Raw genomic sequence first — 12,463 nt, 5'->3', positions numbered from 1 at the left:
GGATTCTTTCTTCTACCCTTCTCTTCCCCCTTTCTTCCAACTTTTCAATCCCCTAACACTAGATAAGAGAGAAAAAAGAATAGAGAGGAAAGGAAAGAGAGCCTTGAGTAGAGTCAGGGGTTGGAAAGGAGGCAACATTATGGTTAGACTTCTTCTTGCTCATTAGGGGTGTTGAGTTTCTTGAGGCAAGTTTGATCTTGTCATCAGGATATCTAATCTCTTCTTGTTTCTTCTTTGCACATGACTTTTTAACAAACCACAACTAACAGCAACCAACAACTAACCAACAACCCACCAACAACCAACCAATAACCCACCCCACCTCTCAGGGATATAGCAATTATATACCCTCTGAAAAGTCCCCAGAATCATAAAAGTCACAGTCTCAGAAACTATCTTCAGCTGGCAAAATTATGTCCCTGGTAGCATGAGGCAACTCATCTGAAGCAGCCCCATATCCCACAGCTGTTATTAAAACAAAAGCATATTTCTATTTCTGTGTTTTTTTAAAAGAAACCAAAATTCTCACTATAGAATCTAAAAGGGCTATGACATGTTGTGCTGTACAAACAAGGGTTGACTTTGTTCCTCCCTGGGAAGTAACACTGGAGCTTGGTGTATTCTATGTGACTTGACTCCCTAGGATCTTGGGTCATTCTTGGTAGTCTGTGATTTGTGGAAGGAGCTGTATCAGCCTGGGATTAAGATCGACTAGGGTTGAGCAATTATGCCTATGAAGCTGAGCTCCAAGAAAAGCTTTTGGACACTAAGATTCTGGTAGGACAGCCTAGCTGACAGCATTCTGCATATTGTTAGCCATGGTAGCTAAGAGCAATCTATATCCCTACTGGGCAGGGACAGCTGGCGGTTTCATGCTGTAAGCTCCTCCAGACCTTCTGAAGTCATCTCCAAGCTGCTTTAAATCTGTCTCTTTTGTTGTAATACGCTATAGCTGAGTGGCATGGCGTTCAGTGGATTTCTTGAGTCCCTGTTTTGAATTTGTTAAAGGACCCTTGAGCTTGAAGTTACCCTCATCAGTGAGTGTACTTACAGAATTTAAATGCAAGTTTATAAACTTGACTAAGAGGAGTCCTGGGTGACCCAGATCTTACTCACTGTTAGCTGAGCCATGGGAACATGGAAGAGTAAGAAGAGAATGAAGACTCTTATTGCCCATTGGCCAAGTGCTTCAGCAGACTCCTGTCTTCCTTTACACCAATTTTCATTGTGAATTGTGTAGAGGTTTTCCACTCATGGGTCAGGATAACTCACATCACAATGTCATGCAAAATAAACATATGTATGTATTTGTAACCTGTGGGCTGGGGGTTGGACACTCTGGTTTAGTAGGTGGTCCCAAATAACTCTCCAAGTAATGTGACCAGGAAATTCAAAAGGTTGTGCAGTGCTGGTTAAGTCTTCTTGGTCAGAGAGCTTCATCGGGCTGTCATCTGGAGAGACAGCAAAGAAAGGTCATAGCCTCAGTCACTGCACACCATGACACCTGAGGAACCCTACAGGATTCCCATCTGATTGAATCCAACCATCATGGTAGGGAAAAAAAAGGATCAGCTACAATTTAGTCTGAGGAATCCATCTTCCCACAAAGACCCTGGTGTGTGTGTGTGTATACACACAAACCACACCCTAAAGGAAAAATATGAACCCCAGCTTCAGATAGTTGAAGACTAACTTCATGTGATGGCCTCTGTGTGCAGCTGATGCTGGTGGCATGTGGGATTGTTTAAAACTGAAGTCTTTGGCTAAAAATAAAGAAGTGACACTAAATTTATCATGCTCCTCTCCGAGTTTTAAAGGGCTCTTCAGAACAAAGCCACGGTAGTAAATATTATGGTCGGAGGCTAAAGAGAGCCACTTCATTGGGCACCTCAGATCCCTCTGTGGCTCTTTGGGCTGTTGTCACTGGTGGTCTGGATACAGTCGGCTTGGAAGACTTGTGTCTTGTCCCAAAGACTCACTAAGGGCAAAGACAAAGTTCCAGTAGTTTGAACACCAGGCATGTTCTCTCCTGGATGTTTCAGCTCAGCTCATGATCATACTAGTTGTTTACTGCCTCATAGGTGAGGCTTTGTCTCGATGCTTAATCGGACTCCTTAAGCTTTTACACTCATTATTCTTCCTTGACTGGGAAAGTTTTATGACTCTAGATATTTAGGTATAGGAACAGGTATGTATAAATGAAATATTGACTGAGAGAACATAAAGAAGTTTATTTTATTTATCTATTTTTTTTGAGACGGGGCTTCTTTATGTAGTCTGGCTGTCCTGTAACTTCCTCGGTGAACCAGGCTGACTGGTTGTACTCAAAAGATTCACCTGCCCTTGCCTCTCAAGTGCTGAGATTAAAGGTGCATTCCACCATGCCTGGTTAAGAAATTTATAAAACAATTTTTGAGCCAGTGAGCCTGGTAGCCTGAGTTTGTCCCTCGGAGCCCATGGAAAGGTGGGAAGGGAGAAGAACACCTGCAGAACTGGCCCCTGTCCTCCACACTCGTGCTGTGGTGTGCACAACACACACATGAAAGCAATCATCTTAAAACACCAGACGGTCCTTAGTATACACACAATTTTAGCATTTATTAAGGATGAAAGTAAATTTGCATAGTAACAAGGTAGATGTGCTTTTTAATTTTTGCATAAAGAATTCAATCTTGGCTTAATATTTGATATTGCAGGATGTAGAACATATCCGGTATTTTCCAGAGTTGATTGAAAATTTGATTTTAAAAAGTCAATGCCGAGGATGCTGCTTTGCATAAATACGGAGAGCAGAATGTTAGAAGTATTTTTAGGACCATTCTGGAGATTATATCCTACTCTCAAGCCAAAATGAATTCAATAGATTCTTTTTAATATGTGTGTGCATGTGTATATGTGTGTGTGTGTGTGTGGGCACGTGTTTGCATGCCCATATGTGTGTATGTAAGAGTTTGTGTGTATGAGTGTGTGTGCAGGTGTGGAGACTAGAGGACATCCTCGGGAGTGTTGTCATCCTCTTTTGAAACACAGCTTCTCATTGGCCTAGAGCTCACCAGTCAGGCCAGACTGGTCGAGCAGTGAACCCCAGGTATCCATCTGGCTCTGCCTCCCTGTTGTTAGCATCGCAAGAGTGCCATCATGCCCAGCACTTTCCTTAGGTTTGGGAATTGAACTTAGTTCCTCAGCACATTACCAAGTGAGCTATCTTCTAGCCTTACTGAACAGTTTTTAAATTGTTTAATGCAAAACTCAAGTCAATAACTCAAACAGAAATTTTGAAAAATGAAATATTGTAACACAATACAACCCAAGGATACTATGTGATACATACATGCTGAAAGGTGACAGTGGGGAAATTCTACATCCATAACAGGATAGTTTCTGATCTGATGCGAGGTATTTCAGCAGCATTTGTTGACATTAGTGTGCACACAATCAAGACCACAGTGAATTCTCCTGATGGAACACAGAGTGAGCAGAGATAGAGATACCTCTGATCCATTACACTTTTTATTTCGAATTAAGTTTTGGTCACTGCACCTTCAGAAACAAACCTTTTACTGTTGCCAAAATTTTCTCCTCAGTCCCCACATTCAGTAACCAGGTCGCACTTGGAGTTTAAGATGTTGTGGTTAGGGGCTGGAGAGATGACTCTGTGGTTAAGAGCACTTGCAAAGGACAATAAGCTCTTGCAAAAGACACACCAGCACTCAGGCTAAGCAGCAGATAATAGTAGTAGTTTCTTGTCTCCTTGCTTTGACAAAATATTCTAACATAAGGATCCTAGGAAGGCAGAGTTTATTTTGGTTTATAGGGGCCACAATCCACAGTGACCAGGGCTACAATCCATGGTGACAAGGAGCTACAGTTCATGGCAACAAGGAGATACAATTCATGGTGATGGGGGAATACAATCCATGGCAACAAGGGGATTACAATCTATGGTGATGGGGGAATATAATCCATAGTGGCAGGGAGATACAATCCATGGGGGTTGGAGGATACACATCCATGGTGACTGGGGATACACATTCATGGTGGCAGGAATGGTATGATGGCAGAGGCAGGTTACAGTGCATCTATACTTAGGAAGTATACAGTGAACGTTTGGTGCCCAGCTTTCTTTCTTCATTTTATTCAACTCAGGACCCCAACCACTGCTCTGTGCCACTCACACTTACTGTGAGTCTTCCCAACTGAACACTAGATATTCCCTTACAGGCATCCACAGAGATTGGTTCCGTGATGATTCTAAATACTATCAGGTTGACAGTCGAGATCACCATGTTAAGGAATCTTTTTTTTTTTTTTTTTTTTTTTTAAAAAAAAGGGTAACTGCTGCTCACTGCTGGTACAAAGAGACAAAATGGACAAGGTGATGCTGCTCCTGTCTGTGGTCCTGGCTCTCTCATATTTCTGTCTCGTCTTTCTGTGTGCTTCTTTTCAGTGCCCACAGAGACGTCTGTATCTGCTTTGTCCTCCCACACACAGAACATATTTTATCTATAACATCTGCTATGGAATAAATGTTTCCTGTCTCCGAAAACAGGGAGTTAAGGGCGATTCTCAAACCCAACCGACGCTGCAATCACTCTACCTCCTCTTCTGGGGCATCAGGTTCTGGTGGGACCCAAGAGTACACAAGTACTTTCTGTAGTCTGGTTGGGGTTTGTGGGTATGGTAGACAAGGAGAGCATGTGTCAGGGACAAAGCAGGAGGGTTCAAAATGAATGTAGTTGGACTCTTAGAAAGAAAGCAGAGCATGGCAGGTCCCTGCGGAGGAATGGGGTGTGGTTATTTTTACAGTGCTGGGAACTGAACCCAGAGCCTTGTGCATGGAAGATAAATGTGTTATTGCTGAGATTCATCCTTAGCTCTCAAGAGCAAAGGTTTTAAAACTAAAACTCAGGTACTGAGGATGTTGAGGCAGATGTACCATGAGTTTGAGTCTAACCTGGGCTATATAGGAATACTCATCCTATCTCTTATACATTTTAAAATATCTTTCTCTACTCTCAAATATTTTTGACTCAGACATCTAAGTAAGACCTGGGAACCTGTGCTTTTTTTATTCAGCATATCTAAAAACCCAGATATTGGAGGTCTACAAAACACCATTTAGAAACAGTGGGACTTGGCAAAATAGAGAGGTGATATGTAAATAACAAAAATCAGATTCAAGGGACAAATTTCCAATTTGTTTTTCCCTTTACTGTTTTCATACATACAATCACCAACATAATACAGTCTACTTATTATTATTTTCACCAGAGGTAAAATAATTGCAATGTTCATTATGTGAGAGAATTCTGAGAGCTGAAATTAAACTGACTGGCTGCTTCATTCAGCCATTCAGCCACTCTGCCTCGGGAGTGTTCATTTACTTTTTCTCTTTCCGTGCATTCAAAAATGTAGCCACCTATACTTTATGAATGAGAGTAGGAAGCCTTTCATTCTTCACACATAATACTGCCTTTGGATAACCAGACAATGTCTCCTCTATATCTGTGCTTCTAAATCATACCCAGGGTGCCCACTGCTTTTGTTCTCCTTTGAGGAAAACAAACCAAGGTTCTGAGTTTACAAAGAAACAGTAGAAAAGCTATGATCTATTAGAACAAAATTGAGCAAGGGTACATGATGAATATAATATAATATAATATAATATAATATAATATAATATAATGGTGTGAAATAGTATCATTAAACATGCAGACATGTCAGTTTTATAATAATTTTGCAATATGAAAGCCTTCTTATTTTATCAAAAATTATGGTAGATTTATGAGAAAAAGAGGCAGAAGACAAGAACCATGCTTATATCTTTATAACCATGTTTATGTCTTTACATTTTTAGAGGGATTGGGGCTGAAACCAATTGTAAGAAACCATCTTTGATTTTACTTGTTCACAATGAACTTTTATTGTTTAGTGTTATTCTCACTAGAATACTGTTATGTATAGAAACTAAAAGGAAATTTTAGCTTTTAGACTATAAACCCTAAGTGTGTCAAAACTAAAAAGCCAGGTGTAGTAGTGCATACCTGTAATTCTAGCATTTGGGAAGCAGAGGTAGAAAGATATAAGTTTGAGGTCAGCCTGGGATACACAGCAAGACCTTTCAGTAATCCAAACCAAACCAAACATTAAGCACAGGTGTGCCGAGGATGTACACACATATGCATGCACACTTCCTCACCCAATGTTACCAGAAGTTAGCTTAAGCTGGGGATAGTTGTACTGTGTAAGCTTTTTCCAATGTTCAGTCTTCCTAGATAGAGGTGCTAATGATTTGAGATAACTGGACATCTACTCTCTTCTTCCCTTAGCAGGTTCTTGCTTCCCGGGGCACTGCTGTCATGAGGCCCCCACAGGCATCAGCACGTGAACACAAAGCACCAACTAAATGAGTGATAACACAGATGGATTGGCCATCAGTCAGACTACTGACAGTGGTTGGCTGTTTATATCTGAAGAATGTCCAGATAATTCCTGGGACCAAGAAAGTACTTGATGCTTTGTTGGGAGTAGCACAGGGTCTGCCTCCTCATCAGGAATATCAGAGAAGAGATGCTCTGTTCTTTGCGCTGCATCCCGTCAAGTGGTCCATCATGTCAGTTTGCCCCACCGTTAGTGGTTTTCACTAAGGTGGTGCCTGCCATGCTTAACCTTTCCCATGGCTCATTTGTCATCCATCCACTTAACTCTCAGCCTCAGTCTTGCTCTCTCTCTCTCCTTCTTAATACCCTTTCTGTTCTTGTCCTCCTTTCTTCTTCTGATCGCCCCTTGATTTACACATTCCTCTTTTATTAATGAGTTATAATGTATTTCTGTCACCATTTCTATTACTCCTGTGACCCAGTCAGTTCACACTGAGTCTTTTTTTGTATCTGTTTGAAATGTCCTCTTTGAGGACTTCTTAACATTTCTGATACAAAGTTATTTTGGGCATAAGTAATTTCCCCAAGGAATTTTGGTTCCTGTGATGGATAAATCTTGGTTGTCAACCTGATGCATCTGGGAAGAAAGAACCTTACTTGAGGAACTGTCTTTAACAGATTAGTCTGTGGGCATATCTGTGGGCCATTTTCTTGCTTGCTAATTGATGCAGAAGAGTTTATCCTACTATGGGGCATGCCAACCCTAGGAAGGTAGGTCTGGGTTGTATAAGAAAGGTAGCTGCAGAAGACCTTCTCTCTGCCTCATCTCATGGCACCTCCCAGAAGAGGACATCCAGTAGCCAGCCTGCCAGTAGTGGGCGCCACTACAACATGCAGATATGTGGTGGATAGATGGGAGAGAAAGAGAAGTAGAACAGCTTAAACAATATGAAGAGAGATGGAACTGGAGACACAAGGGTGGAGAGTAACAGCCTGCCACCTGAGGCCATGATGAAGTCCCAGCCTGTATTGCCACTAAGGAGTGTGTCTGGGTCCATGACTGTGCAGCAGCAGGGGTCTGTGTCACTGTCTGTGGCTCATATTACCATTCAACACTATGTTGATGTCCCTGGTCTGGGCAGCTACCTGGGACCATTTAGATGGCCAGGGCTATGCCCTTATAAACCACTAGACTCTAGAGATCTGGCCCCACCTGTCCACAGCTGCAACATTCAGAAGAGCAGGCTCTGCACCTCCCCTGGGCAGCACGGTGAATGTACCACCATGGTGGTAGGGGGCTCCAATGAGCCACCTTGAGGGAGTGAGCATAGGAGAGCTGGTCCCATCACTCATCTGCTGTGAGGTGATACAGGCATAGGGGTGATGCCCTATGCTACCCGTGGCGGTTGGGAGAGCTGGTTCCTGGATCATGAGAGCCAGAGAGCTGGCCCTATCCCTCACTGGTTGAAGTACTCGGAAGAGCTAGCCCTGTAACTCACCTGGGCAACACAGTGGAGTTGGCCCTGATCACAAAGCCAGCCTCGAGGGTGTGAGAGTGGGAGAGCTGGCCCAGCCTCTTGCCAGCTGTACCCCGAGGGGTAGTGGGCAGTACAGTGGAACTGGCTGTGGTGGTGTGTATGCCAGTGAGCTGACTGGGAGAGCTGTCTCTGCCCCTTGCCGGCATTTTGCAGCATTGGATAAGCTAACTGGGGCAGTGCTGGAGAGCTCACCCTGGTGGTGTGGTTATGGATGAGCTGGCAGGCTGACCAACTCAGCTACCTCCCAGGTCCAGATCCAGAGTTTTGAGTTGGCCCACCCTAATATCTACCTCCTCTGTAAACTGCTGGAGAGTGTAAAAGGGCCAATCCTGTATATCCAAGGCTGCCGGATCTCCATGACACAGGGCATCAACTGGATACTGAGAGGAGTCCCAGTGAGGATTCAGTATTCATGGTATAGCAGAAGCAAGAGGCCTCAAACCAGACTACTTGTAATGAACATTTTTTCAAGTAAAGATGCGTGGACAATATACAGTGACACACTACAGCTTCCATGACTAGACGATTTTTATGGCTTATTTTTAAATTTTCTTTTGTGGGGGAGTTGCAAGGGCAGAGGGTGGATACAAAAGGATGGGAAGATGAGTGAGACTGAGATGCATAATGTGAAACTCACAGAGAATCATTAAAAGGTTTAAAAAGTGGCTGCACATAAGACTGGAAGAAAGCCAGTGAGCTGCCTTCCTCCATAGTCTCGGCTTCAGTTTCTGCTTCCAAGTTCCTGGCCAGTTCCTGTCTGGTTCCTTTTGTCTTCTCTGTCCAAATAAACCCTTTCCTCCTCAAGCTGGTTTTGGTCAGAGTTTTATCACATCAACAAAGATCAAATTAGGACAGTCCCCTTCAGTATAGAATAACATGTAAAAACCTGGATCTTGGAGATACGTATCCTAATTTTTACTGGGGAGTTGGTGGTCCTAGGCTATCTCTCCTTGAGCAGAGCTAGAGAAAAAAATATATATATATGCCTATATATGTATCATATGTATGCACATTTGCCTATCATTTATCTCACCATATGCCAACATCTATTTCAATCCAACACGGTAATTTTCATTCTGGTCTTCTCTCAGTGTGAGTCACTCCTTTCCCTGTGGAAGCTGGCTCACACTTTAATGGACTTACTAGTTTGTTCCCTCTTCCCAAAGGTAACAATCTCCCACCTTCCCACCTTTACTATCACAGTCATTTAGATTTAATTGACATTACATTAACTGGGTTTGTATCGGTCCTGATGGTAGTCCTAATGTGATAACGTCTCACTAAACTAATTACAGCATATTTTGTTTTCATATAATTTCAAAAATACATTGCTTTCCACATTCTGCTAACCATATCACGCTATTCAGGCAACTTCACCACAGGTTTCATGGTTGCCATCCGTGGTGGTTTAAAAGGAATAACACCTGTATAGCTTCTTGTGTTAGAATGTTTGGCCCATGGGGAGTGGCACTATTAGGGGGTGTAGCCTTGTTGAGGGCAGGCTTCATCGTCTCCTATGCTCAAGCTACGCCCAGTGTGACACACAATCTCCTGCGGGCTGTGGAGTAAGATGCAGAACTCTCAGCTCCTTCTCCAGCGCCATGTCTGCCTGCATGCTGCCATGCTTCCTGCCATGATGATAATGGACTGAAACCCAGAAATTGTAGGCCGGCACTTTATTAAATGTTTTCCTTTATAGGAGTTGCCATGGTCATGTTATCTCTTCACAGCAATAAAACCCTAAGACACTATCTAAATCCACAGCTGAACTGGGTGAATATGGTGGAACACAGAAACAATCTTCAAGAGGCGGTGGCAAGAGGGTCAGAAGTTCAAGGTCATCCTCAGTTATATAGTGAATTTGTATCAGGTTTTCATCATGTAAAACTCTATTTAAATTAAAAAAAAAAAAAACCAAGGCTATGAGTATAGCTCAGTTAATAGAATGCTTGCCTAGCATGTACAAAGCCCTGGGTTCAATCCCCGACACTGCATAAATCAGGCATGATGGCCCATATCTGTAATCTCAGGACTCAGAAGGTGGAATCGAGAGGATCAGAACTTTAAGGCCATCCATCCTTGCTTTTTTTTAATTTTTTTATTTTTATTTATTTATTTTTTTGAGACAGGGTTTCTCTGTGTCGCCCTGGCTGACCTGGAACTCATTCCGTAGACCAGGCTGGCCTCGAACTTAGAAATCCTCCTGCCTCTGCCTCCCAAGTGCTGGGATTAAAGGCATGTGCCACCACTGCCTGGCTCCATCCTTGCTTTGAATATGATATATTAATATTGGCAATAAATTTATCTCCAGAATTGTCTGTGATTTTGATATGCTGGGAATAAAAAGACAACAATTGATTGAAGGTGTCTCAACATCTGGAGGAAACCTTGGCTGTTAATATTGAAGCCTGAAGTTAATGTGTTGAGTGATTGATACACAGATACCCACCCATTGTCTGTGGGGACTCTACGGTTTGGGTAAGGTAAGGTAAGGTAAGGTAAGGTAAGGTAAGGTAAGGTAAGGTAAGGTAAGGTAAGGTAATCTTTCACAGGTACGTTAAATCATTGCCCCATTCCCAATTTTCAGACATGATTCTTTTAACATTTTGCTCCAATAATAATATAACTCACATTCTAGAACCTTCTCCCATGCTTTCTCCTGTGAAATGTTTCCAGAAATGCTTGGGAGGGGGTCTTTTTTGAAAAGGAAAGAGTTCAGTCAAGAGACACAAGTATTTTTAGTACTTTTAGCTCTCTGAAGAGAGATGAGAGTGGGCTGTCCCAAAGCAGACACTGCACTGTGGATTTTAAAGAGGTATTTAATAAATATTTATGAGCTAGGTGGCATATTCGTGGACAAGGTGACTCTATTCCTAACCGAACAATGGTGGGTTAGATTTGCATTTTAGAGTATTTGTCTCATGGGTGTTAGGGGTGGGAATAAAATCTAACTGATGATGTAATGAAGTCCAAATCTTTTGAGGATGCAGACCCTTCCTTAGGTGTGGCAGTTGGGAGAGTGTCCTGGTACCTTAGTTTCTGACACAGCAAGAGCAGCCTAACTGCAACTTCAAGGTTATTTAACCAGTCAGTCTCTGACAGTCAGAGACACAGTGACCAAGTCTCAGCTACAGCTTTTCTTAGTTAATTTCTGTCTAGCTGGCATCAGAAGAACACGGGAGACTCTCTTGTCCTCATTGTAGTTTTATCTTGCCACTCATGAGATTACATATTTTCCTTGGGTTTCTTGAAATTCCCCTTTTGTGCCTCCTTGAATTTGCTGGGTTTGACCTTTGCTTGTTGTTAGATCTGGTGTCCTCGCCTCACCCTGGTGGAGACTTGGCAGCCAGTCCCTGCTGTGGGTACTGATTAGGGTAGGAGGCCACTCTTCTCTTCATAGGTGAACTGAAGGTATGCATCAGAGAAGCAGAACACAGTCTAGGACTTTTATTTTTCCCTTTTTAGCACAGGGAGCCAAATCCCAGGGACTAGTCTAGAAAGGATGGCTGCATCTTATTTGGATGGGGGTGTCTTCTGATTTACACAATGTCTGGCCAATTCACATTGATCAGTTCACACTGATCTGGTTAATCTGTTGCCTTTGTCTGCATTTTTAAATGTTAACTTGAATGTGTGCATGGGCGTGTGCATGCAAACAGAGACCAGAGGTTGACAACCAGTGTTTTCCTCAGTTGCTTTCCACCCTATTTTTGGGACAAGGTTTCTCACTGAGCCTGGAGTTCACCAGTTTGACTAGAGTACTTCCCCAGTGAGTTTCATAGGACTGCCCATCTCTGCTTCCCCAGCACTTGGCTTACCTAGGTGCGCTGCTAAACCTGGTTTTTATGTCGGTGTTTGAGGTTCAGACTCAGGTGCCTATGCTTTCAGGGCAAGTACTTTTTCACTAAAGCCATTGCTCCAGCCCCAGACCCCTCCACAAATGACAGGGACTCTCCCTGCTGGAGACTACCATGAAATAGCCAATGCATCAGCAACCCGTGTAACCAAAGGAAAGCTATGAAACATTAATGTGGCTTATGAAGCTCAAAGTCATCACAGTCTGTCCCTTAAACCAGAGATTATAGACCAGATGCTGTCCACTGATCCTCGGAGCTATTTAAAGCTTCTTCATTACTTACCATCTTCTTAGGGAAGAGGTTTTATCCAAAAGTAAAGGTTTTTTTTTTTTTTTTTTTTTTTTTTTTTTTTCAGAGAAACTTTAGGTCTGGATGCCTCGGATCTACCCATATTCCTACATGGTGGCAGCTGGCTATGGCTAAGCAGAGTGTACCCTCCGGGTGGCATAGTGACTCCTGGTTTACTGCAGTCCCCACTATTCCTTGACTTGACTCATTTAAAACACATTGTGGTCTCAGTATGTCGAGCTTGGGAAACACCTAAACTTACGTTCAGGCTGACATTTAAAGCACGTGGGAGCACGGTCACAGAAGATGACAGAATAGAAAATGAGTGGGTGGGCTCTCATTTTCATAAAACAAAGTTATGCTGTTTTAAGATGTTTCATGCAGACATTTTCCCCTGCAG

Source organism: Arvicanthis niloticus, chromosome 5 (assembly GCF_011762505.2).
Source record: "Arvicanthis niloticus isolate mArvNil1 chromosome 5, mArvNil1.pat.X, whole genome shotgun sequence".
In the NCBI taxonomy this organism is placed as follows: Eukaryota; Metazoa; Chordata; class Mammalia; order Rodentia; family Muridae; genus Arvicanthis; species Arvicanthis niloticus.
Note: the sequence above shows the minus strand (reverse complement) of the source record.